General features: G+C 38.0%; 1 protein-coding gene and 1 pseudogene across 11 annotated transcripts in view; one reads left to right on the top strand and one right to left on the bottom strand.

The window, feature by feature from the left end:
* STX17 (syntaxin 17) overlaps window positions 1–15,666 on the bottom strand; it is a 121,769-nt gene that overhangs the window by 66,237 nt on the left and 39,866 nt on the right. The gene's annotated exons all lie outside the window — the stretch shown is intronic.
* Window positions 9,011–9,567, top strand: LOC132367905 (large ribosomal subunit protein uL22-like; annotated as a pseudogene).

Here is a 15,666-nt window from a genome sequence, read left to right as displayed (position 1 = left end):
AGAAAATACCCATTTAACTATAAAATCTGATACTATAATAACAAAAACACAAATAATGGCTAAATTTGTATCAACACTACTGTAAGTTGTCCATTATGTAAGTGCTTTACCTTCTTTATCTTGTTTTACCTTCACAATTTATTTTTGAAATAGATATTACTGTTATTCTCATTCTACAGAAGAGAAAATTAAAAGCAAATTAAGAAAATATCCCAGGATTACACTTCTAGTAAAAAGTAAAGCCAGGAATCAAATTCAGGCTACAGAGCATGTGTTCTCAACAACTTTACTATATAGCTATACTATCCAAAAGAAATACAATACAAACCATAAATGCAAGCCATACACTATGTAATTTTAAATTTTCTAACAGTCACATTAAAAAAGTAAAAAGGAAGAGGTGAATTAGTTTTAATATATTTTATTTAACCCAATGCATCCAAAACATTATCATTTCAACATGTAATCAATATAAAAATTATTAATGAAATATTTTACATGCTTTTATTTGTAGTCAGTCTTAGAAATTTGGCATATGTATTACATTCACAGCACATCTCAATTCAAACTAGCCACATTTTAAGTGTTCAACAATTATATGTGGCTAAGGGCTACTATATTGGACAGCTACTATATAGCTACAGAGTCTCTCTAAAGTTAATATGTGAAAAATATAAAGTAGGTGTTTCTGCTTCTGGCTATAGCAGGCTGGATAATTCAAAAATAACCCTCCCATCAATGACTACTTAAAAAGCTGAAAGCAACATAAATCACAAAACGGACCAAAAGAAAACTAAATTCAAAAGCATCAAAAAGCAAACAAGATAGCGAGAAATTTGTAGGCCAAGAATTGGGCAAAGATGGAAATCCAGAGATATGAGTCCTGAATTTAGGTCACATTTGCTTGAGGGTATCTGCTTACCAGAGTGCTTGACAGCCTCACAAATCTCAGGGTAAAATATCCAATGCCAGGACCTGCTAAGGATAAGCACTATGGTGCCTTGGGCTGGAATCTTAAAAGAATTGCACCCTAGGAGCACAGGTGATCCTGAAATAAATCAGCCCTTGCATGAACTGCAGTTTGGCTTCCTATCTTTTGTGTAGCTAATATAAATCTTAATCTCTGAAATAGTATAATCTTGGAAGTTAGTACCCCAGAGGCTTAGAAGCAAATGAACATCCTCTCTGGAGGAAAATAACATCATCCCTAGCTATCAATAACTTCCATAAATAATTTTTCAAATATAATGTCCACCAATCAAAGACAATCAAGCACATGAGGACATACACAACATAATGAAGAAACAGCAGAAACAACAGACAATTGAAACATCCAAAGGGGACATCTAATAGGGGAATTAGCAAATGTGACTTATAAAACTATGGTTATTTTGTTCCAAGATATAAGTATCAAGCTTGAAAATTCAGGAGATAACTGGAAACTATAAAAAGCAAAATATAGATTTTAGAAAAGAATGAGTATCATTTTAAAATAGAGTACACAATCCTTGTACACTGTTGGTGGGAATGTAATTTGGTACAGCCACTGTGAAAAACAGTATGGAGGTTTCTTAAAAAAATAAAAATAGAACTACCACATGACCCAGCAATTCCACTCCTGGATATATATCCAAAGAAACCCCAAAACATTAATTTGAAAAGATACATGCACCCCACCCAGTGTTCATAGCAACGTTATTTACAACTGCCAAGATACGGACCCAAAGTAAGTGTCCATCAACAGATGAATGAATAAAGAAAGTGTGGTATACATACTTAATGCAATACCAATCAGCCAGGAAAAAGAACGAAATTTTTCCATTTGCAGCAACATGGATGGACTTGGAGGGCATTATGCTAAGTGAAATAAGTCAGACAGAGAAATACAAATATTGCATGACATCACTTACATGTGGAATCTAAAAAATGAAACAGAGGAGTGAATATAACAAAAAAGAAGCAGACTCACAGATATACAGAACAAACTAGTGATTACCATGGTAGGGGAGGGATGGGGGAACAGGAGGCACAAACTACTGGCTGTAAGATAGGCACAAGGATGTACTGTGCAAAACAGGGAATATAGCCAATATTTTGTAGTAACTGTAAATGGAAAGTAATCTTTAAAAATTGTATAAAAAATATAATTTTTTAAAAAATTAAAAAAACAGTATGCAAAAGAAAATAATAAATGAGTTCAGCTGCATATTAGACCCAACTCAAGAACGACTTAGTAAACTGGAAACTAGATAGGATGAAACTATGTAAAACTATACAAAAAAGAAACAAAGAAAGTAAAAAAAAAAAAAATACAGAAGAGAAGGTAAGAGACATAGAGAATACAGTTAGAGAAGGGTACAGTATACATATATTTAGAATCCTAGAAGAAACGGACAGAAAATAAATTTGGAGAGATAGTGACTGAGTTTCCAAAACTAAGGAAAGAAATCAATCCACGTTTCAAGAAGGTCAACAAATCCTGAGAAAAGTATAGACAGAGAAAAATACACTTAGCCAAAAAAGAAAAAAGGAAGAGGCGGAGAAATGATGTCTCAAAAGGAGCTCAAAAGGAGCTAAAGACAATACGATCTCTTGAAAAATAGATCCACCACCTCAGAGGCACCACAGCCAATGTTACACATGCTGCAGCAGTTGCCCTTCAAACAAGATGCATGTTTGCCGTGTTATGTAACATCTGGTTCTCTCACCCAACATGCCTGGTCCAACTTTTTCCTTCCAATCAATTACATCCTGTGATTTAATGTATAAATCCAAATTACATGTACCATTCATAAATATTCTAAAGAACCTTACTTTGTTTACTCTACATATCAGAATACTGTACACTGCATTATAATGTAAAAAGAAAAATTTACTTATAAGCAATGCAACCAACTATCCAAGTGTCATAACAACAAAAACACCAAATAAAACTTGAACAAAGGGGGAAAAAAAGGCATTATCACCCCCAGAAGACCAGAATAAAGACCAGACAAAGAAAACAGTAAGATTATAATTTAACTTCTTAAAGTAATAATGAAAGCCAGAAGACAGAAGGATGATACATTCAAAGTATGAAAAGAAAATTCTATTAAAAGACTATATAATTCCAAAACTAACAGAGGAACAATTGGATCAATAAAAATTACGAGATCAATCCAAAAGAAAGTGAGAGGACCGTCAGGATGGTGGAGGAGTAAGACGTGGAGACCACCTTACTCCCCACAAATACATCAAAAATACATCTAACATGTTGAACAGTTCCTACAGAGCACCTACTGAATGCCGGCAGAAGACCTCAGACTTCCCAAAAGGCAAGAAACTCCTCAGATACCTGGTTGTGTGGCTGACAGGGTCTTGGTGCTCTGGCCGGGTGTCAGGCCTGAGCCTCTGAGGTGGGAGAGCAGAGTTGAGGACACTGGACCACCAGAGACCTCCCAGCCCCATGTAATATCAATCGGTGAAAGCTCTCCCAGAGATCTCCATCTCAACGCTAAGACTCAGCTCCACTCAACGACCAGCAAGCTCCAGTGCTGGACACCCCATGCCAAACAACTAGCAAGACAGGAACACAACACCATCCATTAGCAGAGAGACTACCTAAAATCATAATAAGTTCACAGACACCCAAAACACACCATTGGACGTGGTCCTGCCCACCAGAAAGACAAGATCCAGCCTCATCCACCAGAACACAGGCACCAGGCCCCTCCACCAGGAAACCTACACAACCCACTGAACCAACCTTACCCACTGGAGGCAGACACCAAAAACAACAGGAACTATGAACCTGCAGCCTGTGAAAAGGAACCCCAAACACAGCAAGTAAACCAAAATGAGAAGACAGAGAAATACACAGCAGATGAAGAAGCAAAGTAAAAACCCACCAGACCAAAGAAATGAAGAGGAAATAGGTAGTCTACCTGAAAAAGATTTCAGAGTAATGAGAGTAAAGATGATCCAAAATCTTGGAAATAGAATGGAGAAAATACAAGAAATGTTTAAAAGGACCTAGAAGAACTAAACAGCAAACAATGATGAACAACACAATAAATGAAATTAAAAATTCTCTAGAAGGAATCAATAGCAGAATAACTGAGGCAGAAGATCGGATAAGTGACCGGGAAGATAAAACAGTGGAATAAACTGCCACAGAACAGAATAAAGAAAAAAGAATGAAAAGAATTGAGGACAGTCTCAGAGACCTCTGGGAAAACATTAAACGCACCAACATTCGAATTATACGGGTCCCAGAAGAAGAAGAGAAAAAGAAAGGGACTGAGAAATATTTGAAGAGATTATACTAGAAAACCGCCCTAATGTGGGAAAGGGAATAGTCAATCAAGTCCAGGAAGTGCAGAGTCCCATACAAGATAAATCCAAAGAGAAACATGCCAAGACACATATTGATGAAACTATCAAACATTAAACACAAAGAAGAAATATTAAAAGCAGCAAGGAAAAGCAACAAATAACATACAAGGGAATCCCCATAAGGTTAACAGCTGATCTTTTAGCAGAAATTGCAAGCCAGAAGGGTGTGGCAGGACATATTTAGAGTGATGAAAGGGAAAAACCTACAATCAAGACTACTCTACCCAGCAAGGATCTCATTCAGATTCAACAGACAAATTAAAACCTTTACAGACAGGCAAAAGCTAAGAGAATGCAGCACCAACAAACCAGCTTCACAACAAATGCTCAAGGAACTTCTCTAGGCAGGAAACACAAGAGAAGGAAAAGACCTACAATAACAAACCCAAAACAATTAAGAAAATGGTAATAGGAACACACATATCGATAATTACCTTAATCGTAAATGGATTAAACGCTCCAACCAAAAGACAGAGACTGGCTGAATGGATACAAAAACAAGACCCGTATATATGCTGTCTACAAGAGACCCACTTCAGACATAGGGACACATACAGACTGAAAGTGAGGGGATGGAAAACGATATTCCATGCAAATGGAAATCAAAAGACAGCTGGAGTAGCAATTCTCATATCAGACAAAATAGACTTTAAAATAAACACTATTACAAGAGACAAAGGACACTACATAATGATCAAGGGATCAATCCAAGAAGATATAACAATTGTAAATATTTATGCACCCAACATAGGAGAACCTCAATACATAAGGCAAATGCTAACAGCCATAAAAGAGGAAATCGACAGTAAAACAATCATAGTAGGGGACATTAACACCCCACTTTCACCAATGGACAGATCATCCAAAATGAAAATAAATAAGGGAAAACAAGCTTTAAATGACACATTAAACAAGATGGACATAATTGATATTTATAGGACATTCCATCCAAAAACAACAGAATACACTTTCTTCTCAGGTGCTCATGGAACATTCGCCAAGATAGATATCTTGGGTCACAAATCAAGCCTTGGTAAATTTAAGAAAATTGAAATCATATCAAGTATCTTTTCTGACCACAATGCTATGAGACTAGATATCAATTACAGGAAAAAAACTAGAAAAAGTACAAACACATGGAGGCTAAACAGTACACTACTAAATAACCAAGAAATCACTGAAGAAATCAAAGAGGAAATAAAAAAATACCTAGAAACAAATGACAATGAAAACACGATGACCCAAAATCTACAGGATGCAGAAAAAGCAGTTCTAAAAGTGAAGTTTATAGCAATACAATCCTACCTCAAGAAACAAGAAACATCTCAAATAAACAACCTAACCTTACACCTAACGCACTTAGAGAAATAAGAACAAAAAACCCCGAAGTTAGCAGAAGGAAAGAAATCATAAAGATCAGACCAGAAATAAATGAAAAAGAAATGAAGGAAATGACAGCAAAGATCAATAAAAATAAAAGCTGGTTCTTTGAGAAGATAAACAAAATTGATAAACTATTAGCCAGACTCATCAAGAAAAAAAGGGAAAAGACTCAAATCAGTAGAATTAGAAATGAAAAAGGAGAAGTAACAACTGACACTGCAGAAATACAAAGGATCATGAGAGATTACTACAAGCAACTATATGCCAATAAAATGGACAACCTGGAAGAAATGCACACATTCTTAGAAAAGCACAACCTTCTAAGACTGAACCAGGAAGAAATAGAAAATATAAACAGACCAATCACAAGCACTGAAATTGAAACTGTGATTAAAATCTTCCAACAAACAAAAGCCTAGGACCATATGGATTCACAGGAGAATTCTATCAAACATTTAGAGAAGAGGTAACACCCATCCTTCTCAAACTCTTCCAAAATATATCAGAGGGAGGAACACTCCCAAACTCATTGTACGAGGCCACCATCACCCTGATACCAAAACCAGACAAGGATGTCACAAAAAAAGAAAACTACAGACCAATATCACTGATAAATATAGATACAAAAATCCTCAGCAAAATATTAGCAAACAGTATCCAACAGCACATTAAAAGGATCATACAACATGATCAAGTGGGGTTTAGCCCAGGAATGCAAGGATTCTTCAATATATGCAAATCAATCAATGTGATACACCATATTAACAAATTGAAGGAGAAAAACCATATGATCATCTCAATAGATGTAGAAAAAGCTTTCATTAAAATTCAACACCCATTTATGATAAAAATCCTCCAGAAAGTAGGCATAGAGGGAACTTACCTCAACATATTAAAGGCCATATATGACAAACCTACAGTCAACATTGTTCTCAATGGTGAAAAACTGAAACCATTTCCACCAAAATCAGGAACAAGACAAGGTTGCCCACTCTCACCACTATTATTCAACATAGTTTTGGAAGTTTTAGCCACAGCAATTAGAGAAGAAAAAGAAGTAAAAGGAATCCAAATTGGAAAAGAAGAAGTAAAACTGTCACTGTTTGCAGATGACATGATACTATACATAGAGAATCCTAAAGACACTACCAGAAAACTACTAGAGCTAATCAGTGAATTTGGTAAAGTAGCAGGATACAAAATTAATGCACAGAAATCTCTTGCATTCCTATACAATAATGATGAGAATTCTGAAAGAGAAATTAAGGAAACACTCCCATCTACCACTGCAGCAAAAAGACTAAAATACCTAGGAATAAACGTACCTAAGGAGACAAAAGACCTGTATGCAGAAAACTATAAGACACTGATGAAAGAAATTAAAGATGATACAAACAGATGGAGAGATATACCATGTTCTTGGATTGGAAGAATCAACATTGTGAAAATGACTCTACTACCCAAAGCAATCTACAGATTCAATGCAATCCCTATCAAAATACCACTGGCATTTTTCACAGAACTAGAACAAAAAAATTCACAACTTGTACGGAAACACAAAAGACCCTGAATAGCCAAAGCATTCTTGAGAAAGAAGAATGGATCTGGAGGAATCAGACTCCTTGACTTCAGACTATACTACAAAGATACAGTAATCAAGACAGTATGGTACTGGCACAAAAACAGAAATACAGATCAATAGAACAGGATAGAAAGCCCAGAGGTAAACCCACACTCATATGGTCACCTTATCTTTGATAAAGGAGGCAAGAATACACAATGGAGAAAAGACAGCCTCTTCAATAAGTGGTGCTGGGAAAACTGGACAGCTACATGTAAAAGAATGAAATTAGAACACTCCCTAACACCATACACAAAAATAAACTCAGAATGGATTAAATACCTAAATGTAAGGCCAGACACTATAAAACACTTAGAGGAAAAGATAGGCAGAACACTCTATGACATAAATCACAGCAAGATCCTTTTTGACCCAGCTCCTAGAGAAATGGAAATACAAACAAAAATAAACAAATGGGACCTAATGAAACTTCAAAGCTTTTGCACAGCTAAGGAAACCATAAACAAAACGAAAAGACAACCCTCAGAATGGGAGAAAATATTTGCAAACGAAGCAACTGATAAAGGATTAATCTCCAAAATATACAAGCAGCTCATGCAGCTCAATATCAAAAAAAACCAAAACAACCCAATCCAAAAATGGGCAGAAAACCCAAATAGACATTTCTCCAAAGAAGATATACAGACTGCCAACAGACACATGAAAGGATGCTCAACATCACTAATCATCAGAGCAATGCAAATGAAAACTATAATGAGGTATCACCCCACACCGGTCAGAATGGTCATCATCAAAAAGTCTACAAACTGAAACACCTAAAAAAAAAAAAAAAAAAAAAAAAAAGTCTACAAACAACAAATGCTGGAGAGGGTGTGGAGAAAAGGGAATGTTGGTGGAAATGTAAACTGATACAGCCACTATGGAGAACAGTAGGAGGTTCCTTAAAAAACTAAAAATAGAGCTACCATATGACCCTGCAATCCCACTCCTGGGCATATATCCAGAGAAAAACATGATCTGAAAGGATACATGCACCACAATGTTCTTTGCAGCACTGTTTACAATAGCCAAGACATGGAAGCAACCTAAATATCCATCGACAGAGGAGTGGATAAAGAAAATGTGGTACATATATACAATGGAATATTACTCAGCCATAAAAAGAATGAAATAATGCCATTTGCAGCAACATGGATGGACCTAGAGATTGTCATAATGAGTGAAGTAAGCTGGAGAAAGACAAATATCATATGATATCATTTATATGTGGAATCTGAAACAAAAATAAGATACAAATGAACTTATTTACAAAACAGAAATAGACCCACAGACATAGAAAACAAACTTATGGTTACCAAAGGGGAAGGGCGGGGGGCAGGGGGATAAATTAGGAGGATGGGATTAACATATACACACTACTGTATGTAACTATACAACCAACAAGGACATACTGTATAGCACAGGAAACTATACGTGATAGTTTGTAATAACCTATAAGGGAAAAGAATCTGCAAAAGAATGTGTGTGTGTGTGTGTGTGTGTGTGTGTGTGTGTGTGTATAAAACTGAATCACCGTGTTGTACACCTGAAACTAACAGGACACTGTAAATCAACTATAATAAAAAAAAAAAATTGACTTTTCTGGTAAGCGGCCTGAGCTGACCTCTAAAAATGGTTCGCTATTCACTTGACCCAGAAAAAACCCCACAAAATCATGCAAGTCAAGAGGTACAAATCTTCATGTTCACTTTAAGAACACTCGTGAAACTGCCCAGGCCATTAAGGGTATGCATATCCGAAAAGCCACCAAGTATCTGAAGGATGTCACTTTAAAGAAGCAATATGTGCCATTCTGTCGTTAGAATGGTGGAGTTGGTAGGTGTGTCCAGGCCAAACAGTGGGGCTGGACGCAGGGTCGGTGGCCCAAAAAGAGTGCTGAATTTTTACTACACATGCTCAAAAGTGCAGAGAGTAATGCTGAACTTAAGGGCTTAGATGTAGATTCTCTGGTCATTAAGCACATCTAGGTGAACAAAGCCCCCAAGATGCGGCACAGGACTTACAGAGCTCATAGTAGGATCAACCCATACATGAGCTCTCCCTGCCACATTGAGATGATCCTTACTGAAAAAGAACAGATTGTTCCTAAACCAGAAGAGGAGGTTGCCCAGTAGAAAAAGATATCCCAGAAAAAACTGAAGAAACAAAAACTTACGGCCTGGGAGTAAATGCCACAAAAAATAAATGCAAATAAAAGTAAAAGCAGAAAAAAAAAAAAAGGGACATCATTCAAGACCATGTACTCTGATCATAATAAAATTAAACTTTAAACCATTAATAAAAATATACCCAGAAACACTACATGTCTGGAAACAAAGAAAAACCCTTAGACATAATCCACAAAGCAAAGAAGAGATCACAATGGAAATTATTATTATTTTTTTAAATAAATTTATTTATTTCATTTTTGGCTGCGTTGGGTCTTCATTGCTGTGCGTGGGCTTTCTCTAGTTGTGGTGAGCAGGGGCTACTCTTTATTGCAGTGTGCAGGCTTCTCACTGCGGTAGCTTCTCTTGTTGCAGAGCACGGGGCTCTAGGCACACAGGCTTCAGCAGTCACAGCACGCGGGCTCAGTAGTTGCGGCACGCGGGACCCAGAGCTTGTGGGCTTCAGTAGTTGAGTTGCGGCGTGCAGGCTCTAAAGCACAGGTTCAGCAGTTGTGGCACATGGGCTTAGTTGCTCCGTGGCACATGGGGCCTTCCGGACCAGGGATCAAACCCGTGTCCCCAGTATTGGCAGGTGGATTCTTAACCACTGTGCCACCAGGGGAGTCCCCACAATGGAAATTAAAATGCTTTGAACTTCATTAGAAAAATAACGCATGCTAAAACTTACAGGCAGATGAAGCAACAGTTAGAAATTTATAACTCTAAATGCACATATACTAAAAAAGAAGAAAGGCTGAAAATTAATAAACTAAACATCTATCTCAAGAACTTAGAAATGCAAAGAAAGAAGAAAATAATAAATATGTGAACATAAATTTCATTAAATAGAAAAAGTCAGCATACAATTGGTTAAAAAAGCCAAATTTTCAGTTTTAGAAGACTAATAAAGTTGGTAAAATTCACTCAGAAGTAGTTAAAAAAAATAAAGAAGGTTCAAATAACCAAAATCAGAAATGAAAAAAAGGGGACGTTGCTACTGATCTTTCAGATATTAAAAAGATAACAAGAGGGGATGGCACACTGGTTAAGAATCCGCCTGCCAGTGCAGGCGACACGGGTTCAATCCCTGGTCCAGGAAGATCCCACATGCTGTGGAGTGACTGGGCCCGTGTGCCACAACTACTGAAGCCCACGTGCCTAGAGCCTGTGCTCCACAACAAAAGAAGCCACCGCAATGAGAAGCCCACACACCGCAACGAAGAGTAGACCCCACTCGCCACAACTAGAGAAAGCTCATGCGCAGCAACGAAGACCCGATGCAGCCAAAAATAAAATAAATTTTTTTTAAAAAAGGTGGGGCTTCCCTGGTGGCGCAGTGGTTGAGAATCTGCCTGCCAATGCAGGGCACACGGGTTCGAGCCCTGGTCTGGGAAGATCCCACATGCCGCGGAGCAACTGGGCCCGTGAGCCACAACTACTGAGCCTGCGCATCTGGAGCCTGTGCTCCGCAACAAGAGAGGCCACGATAGTGAGAGGCCCGAGCACTGCGATGAAGAGTGGCCCCCGCTTGCCGCAACTAGAGAAAGCCCTTGCACAGAAACGACGACCCAACATAGCCAAAAATAAATAAATAAATAAATTTTTTTTAAAAAAGGTAACGAGAGGATATTATGAATACATTTATGTCAATAAACTAGAAAAGTTAGATGAAATGGATAAAGTACTAGAAAACTGTAACTTACCAAAACTGACAAGAAAAATATCTAACTAATCATAACTATTAAAAAATTAAATGTGCATTTTGAAACTCCCCCACCTCCCTGTACACATAAACAAAACCAAAACCAAACAAACACCAGCACAGGTGGCTTCACTGGCCAATCCTTCCAAATAGTTAAAGGAAATTATACTAATTATTCAAGAGAAAGAGAGAACATTCTCTAACTCATTTTATGATAGCAAATCTTGATACCAAAACTCAACAAAGAAAGTAAGCAAAAGGAAAAATTCAGATCAGTCTCACAGACTTAAGAACAAGATGCAGCCCACCTCCTCACCCAGAACGGAGCCCGTGTTTCTGCAGAGCTGGGACTCCCGGCTCGGGGTCTCTTCCCTCCGCCGTCACTGAAGTGCCCTGGAGCCCGAGGGGAGGGCAGCCTCACTGAGGCTGCCGGCTCTGGAGAGGCCCCGGCGGCTGAAGCCGTGACAGTCCTGGGGACCGCAGGCCGGTGAGCTGTCTGAGATGTCGTGGGAGTTGCCTCTAACCAGGACCTGATACCCAATGCCCTGACAACGCTGCCTTTTCAAAGCTTGAACTGCGGCTCTTCACTTGGCTCCGCAGGCCCAGGGCAACTTGAACACCTGGCAAGACACCGTGTGGATGAAAGGCTCTTGGTGCTCCAGCCAGGCATCAGGGCTGTGCCTCTGAGGTGGGAGAGCCAACTTCAGGATACTGGTCCACAAGAGACCTCCCAGCTCCACATAATACCAAAAGGCGAAAATCTCTCAGAGATCTCCATCTCAACATCAAGACCCAGCTTCACTCAATGACCAGCAAGCTACAGTGCTGAACACCCTATGCCAAACAACTAGCAAGACAGGAACACAGGCTCACCCATTAGCAGAGAGGCTGCCTAAAATCATAATAAGGCCACAGACACCCCAAAACACACCACCAGACGTGGACCTGCCCACCAGAAAGACAAGATCCAGCCTCATCCACCAGAACACAGGCACTAGTTCCCTCCACCAGGAAGCCTACACAACCCACTGAACCAACCTTAGCCACTGGGGAGAGATACCAAAAACAATGGGAACTATGAACCTGCAGCCTGTGAAAAGGAGACCCCAAACACAGTAAGATAAGCAAAATGAGAAGACAGAAAAACACACAGCAGATGAAGGAGCAGGGTCAAAACACACCAGACCTAACAAATGAAGAGGAAATAGGTAGTCTACCTGAAAAAGAATTCAGAATAATGATAGTAAGGATGATCCAAAATCTTGGAAATAGAATAGACAAAATGCAAGAAACATTTAACAAGGACGTAGAAGAACTAAAGAGGAACCAAGCAATGATGAAAAACACAATAAATGAAATTAAAAATACTCTAGATGGGATCAATAGCAGAATAACTGAGGCAGAAGATTGGATAAGTGACCTGGAAGATAAAATAGTGGAAATAACTACCACAGAGCAGAATAAAGAAAAAAGAATGAAAAGAACTGAGGACAGTCTCAGAGACCTCTGGGACAACATTAAATGTACCAACATTCGAATTATAGGGGTCCCAGAAGAAGAGAAAAAGAAAGGGACTGAGAAAATATTTGAAGAGATTATAGTTGAAAACTTCCCTAATATGGGAAAGGAAATAGTTAATCAAGTCCTGGAAGCACAGAGAGTCCCATACAGGATAAATCCAAGGAGAAACATGCCGAGACACATATTGATGAAACTATCAAAATTAAATACAAAGAAGAAATATTAAAAGCAGCAAGGAAAAGCAACAAATAACATACAATGGAATCCCCATAAGGTTAACAGCTGATCTTTTAGCAGAAATTGCAAGCCAGAAGGGTGTGGCAGGACATATTTAGAGTGATGAAAGGGAAAAACCTACAACCAAGATCACTCTACCCAGCAAGGATCTCATTCAGATTCAAGAGACAAATTAAAACCTTTACAGACAGGCAAAAGCTAAGAGAATTCAGCACCACCAAACCAGCTTTACAACAAATGCTAAAGGAACTTCTCTAGGCAAGAAACAAAAGAGAAGGAAAACACCTACAATAACAAACCCAAAACATTTAAGAAAATGGGAATAGGAACATACATATCGATAATTACCTTAAATGTAAATGGATTAAATGCTCCCACCAAAAGACACAGACTGGCTGAATGGATACAAAAACAAGACCCATATATATGCTGTCTACAAGAGACCCACTTCAGACCTAGAGACACATACAGACTGAAAGTGAGGGGATGGAAAAAGATATTCCATGCAAATGGATATCTAAAGAAACCTGGAGGAGGAATTCTCATATCAGACAAAATAGACTTTAAAATAAACACTATTACAAGAGACAAAGAAGGACACTATATAATGATCAAGGGATCAATCCAAGAGGAAGGTATAACAATTGTAAATATTTATGCACCCAACATAGGAGCACCTCAATACATAAGGCAAATACTAACAGCCATAAAAGGGGAAATCGACAGCAACACAATCATAGTAGTGGACTTTAACACCCCACTTTCACCAATGGACAGATCATCCAAAATGAAAATAAATAAGGAAACACAAGCTTTAAATGATACATTAAACAAGATGGACTTAATTGATATTTATAGGACATTCCACCCAAAAACAACAGAATACACATTTTTCTCAAGTGCTCATGGAATATTCTCCAGGATCATATCTTGGGTCACAAATCAAGCCTTGGTAAATTTAAGAAAATTGAAATCGTATCAAGTATCTTTTCCGACCACAACGCTATGAAACTAGATATCAATTACAGGAAAAGATCTGTAAAAAATACAAACACATGGAGGCTACACAATACACTACTTAATAACGAAGTGATCACTGAAGAAATCAAAGGGGAAATCAAAAAATACCTAGGAACAAATGACAATGGAGACACGACGACCCAAAACCTATGGGACGCAGCAAAAGCAGTGGTAAGAGGGAAGTTTATAGCAATACAAGCCTACCTCAAGAAACAGGAAACATCTCGAATAAACAACCTAACCTTGCACCTGAAGCAATTAGAGAAAGGAGAACAAAAAAACCCCAAAGCTAGCAGAAGAAAAGAAATCATAAAGATCAGATCAGAAATAAATGAAAAAGAAATGAAGGAGACAATAGCGAAGATCAATAAAACTAAAAGCTGGTTCTTTGAGAAGATAAACAAAATTGATAAACCATTAGCCAGACTCATCAAGAGAAAAAGGGAGAAGACTCAAATCAACAGAATTAGAAATGAAAGAGGAGAAGTAATCACTGACACTGCAGAAACACAAACGATCATGAGAGACTACTACAAGCAACTCTAATAAAATAAAGACAACCTCCAATAAAATGGACAACCTGGAAGAAATGGACAGATTTTTAGAAATGCACAACCTGCCGAGACTGAACCAGGAAGAAATAGAAAATATGAACAGACCAATCACAAGCACTGAAATTGAAACTGTGATTAAAAACCTTCCAACAAACAAAAGTCCAGGACCAGATGGCTTCACAGGCGAATTCTATCAAACATTTAGAGAAGAGCTAACACCTATCCTTCTCAAACTCTTCCAAAATATTGCAGAGGGAGGAACACTCCCCAACTCATTCTACGAGGCCACCATCACCCTGATACCAAAACCAGACAAAGATGTCACAAAGAAAGAAAACTACAGGCCAATATCACTGATGAACACAGATGCAAAAATCCTCAACAAAATACTAGCAAACAGAATCCAACAGCACATTAAAAGGATCATACACCATGATCAAGTGGGGTTTATTCCAGGAATGCAAGGATTCTTCAATATACGCAAATCAATCAACGTGATACACCATATTAACAAATTGAAGGAGAAAAACCATATGATCATCTCAATAGATGCAGAGAAAGCTTTTGACAAAACTCAACACCCATCTATGATAAAAACTCTCCAGAAAGTAGGCATAGAGGGAACTTTCCTCAACATAATAAAGGCCATATACGACAAACCCACAGCAAACATCATTCTCAATGGTGAAAAACTGGAAGCATTTCCTCTAAGATCAGGAACGAGACAAGGATGTCCACTCTCACCACTATTATTCAACATAGCTTTGGAAGTCCTAGCCACGGCAATCAGAGAAGAAAAAGAAATAAAAGGAATACAAATTGGAAAAGAAGAAGTAAAACTGTCACTGTTTGCAGATGACATGATACTATACATAGAGAATCCTAAAAATGCCACCAGAAAACTACTAGAGCTAATCAATGAATTTGGTAAAGTTGCAGGATTCAAAATTAATGCACAGAAATCTCTTGCATTCCTATACACCAATGATGAAAAATCTGAAAGAAAAATTATGGAAACACTCCCATTTACCATTGCAACAAAAAGAATAAAATATCTAGGAATAAACCTACCTAGGGAGACAAAAG

The sequence above is a fragment of the Balaenoptera ricei genome, chromosome 6 (assembly GCF_028023285.1).
Source record: "Balaenoptera ricei isolate mBalRic1 chromosome 6, mBalRic1.hap2, whole genome shotgun sequence".
Lineage (NCBI taxonomy): Eukaryota > Metazoa > Chordata > Mammalia > Artiodactyla > Balaenopteridae > Balaenoptera > Balaenoptera ricei.
The sequence above is the reverse complement of the archived record's forward strand: the minus strand, read 5'-3'. Positions and strand labels throughout refer to the sequence as shown.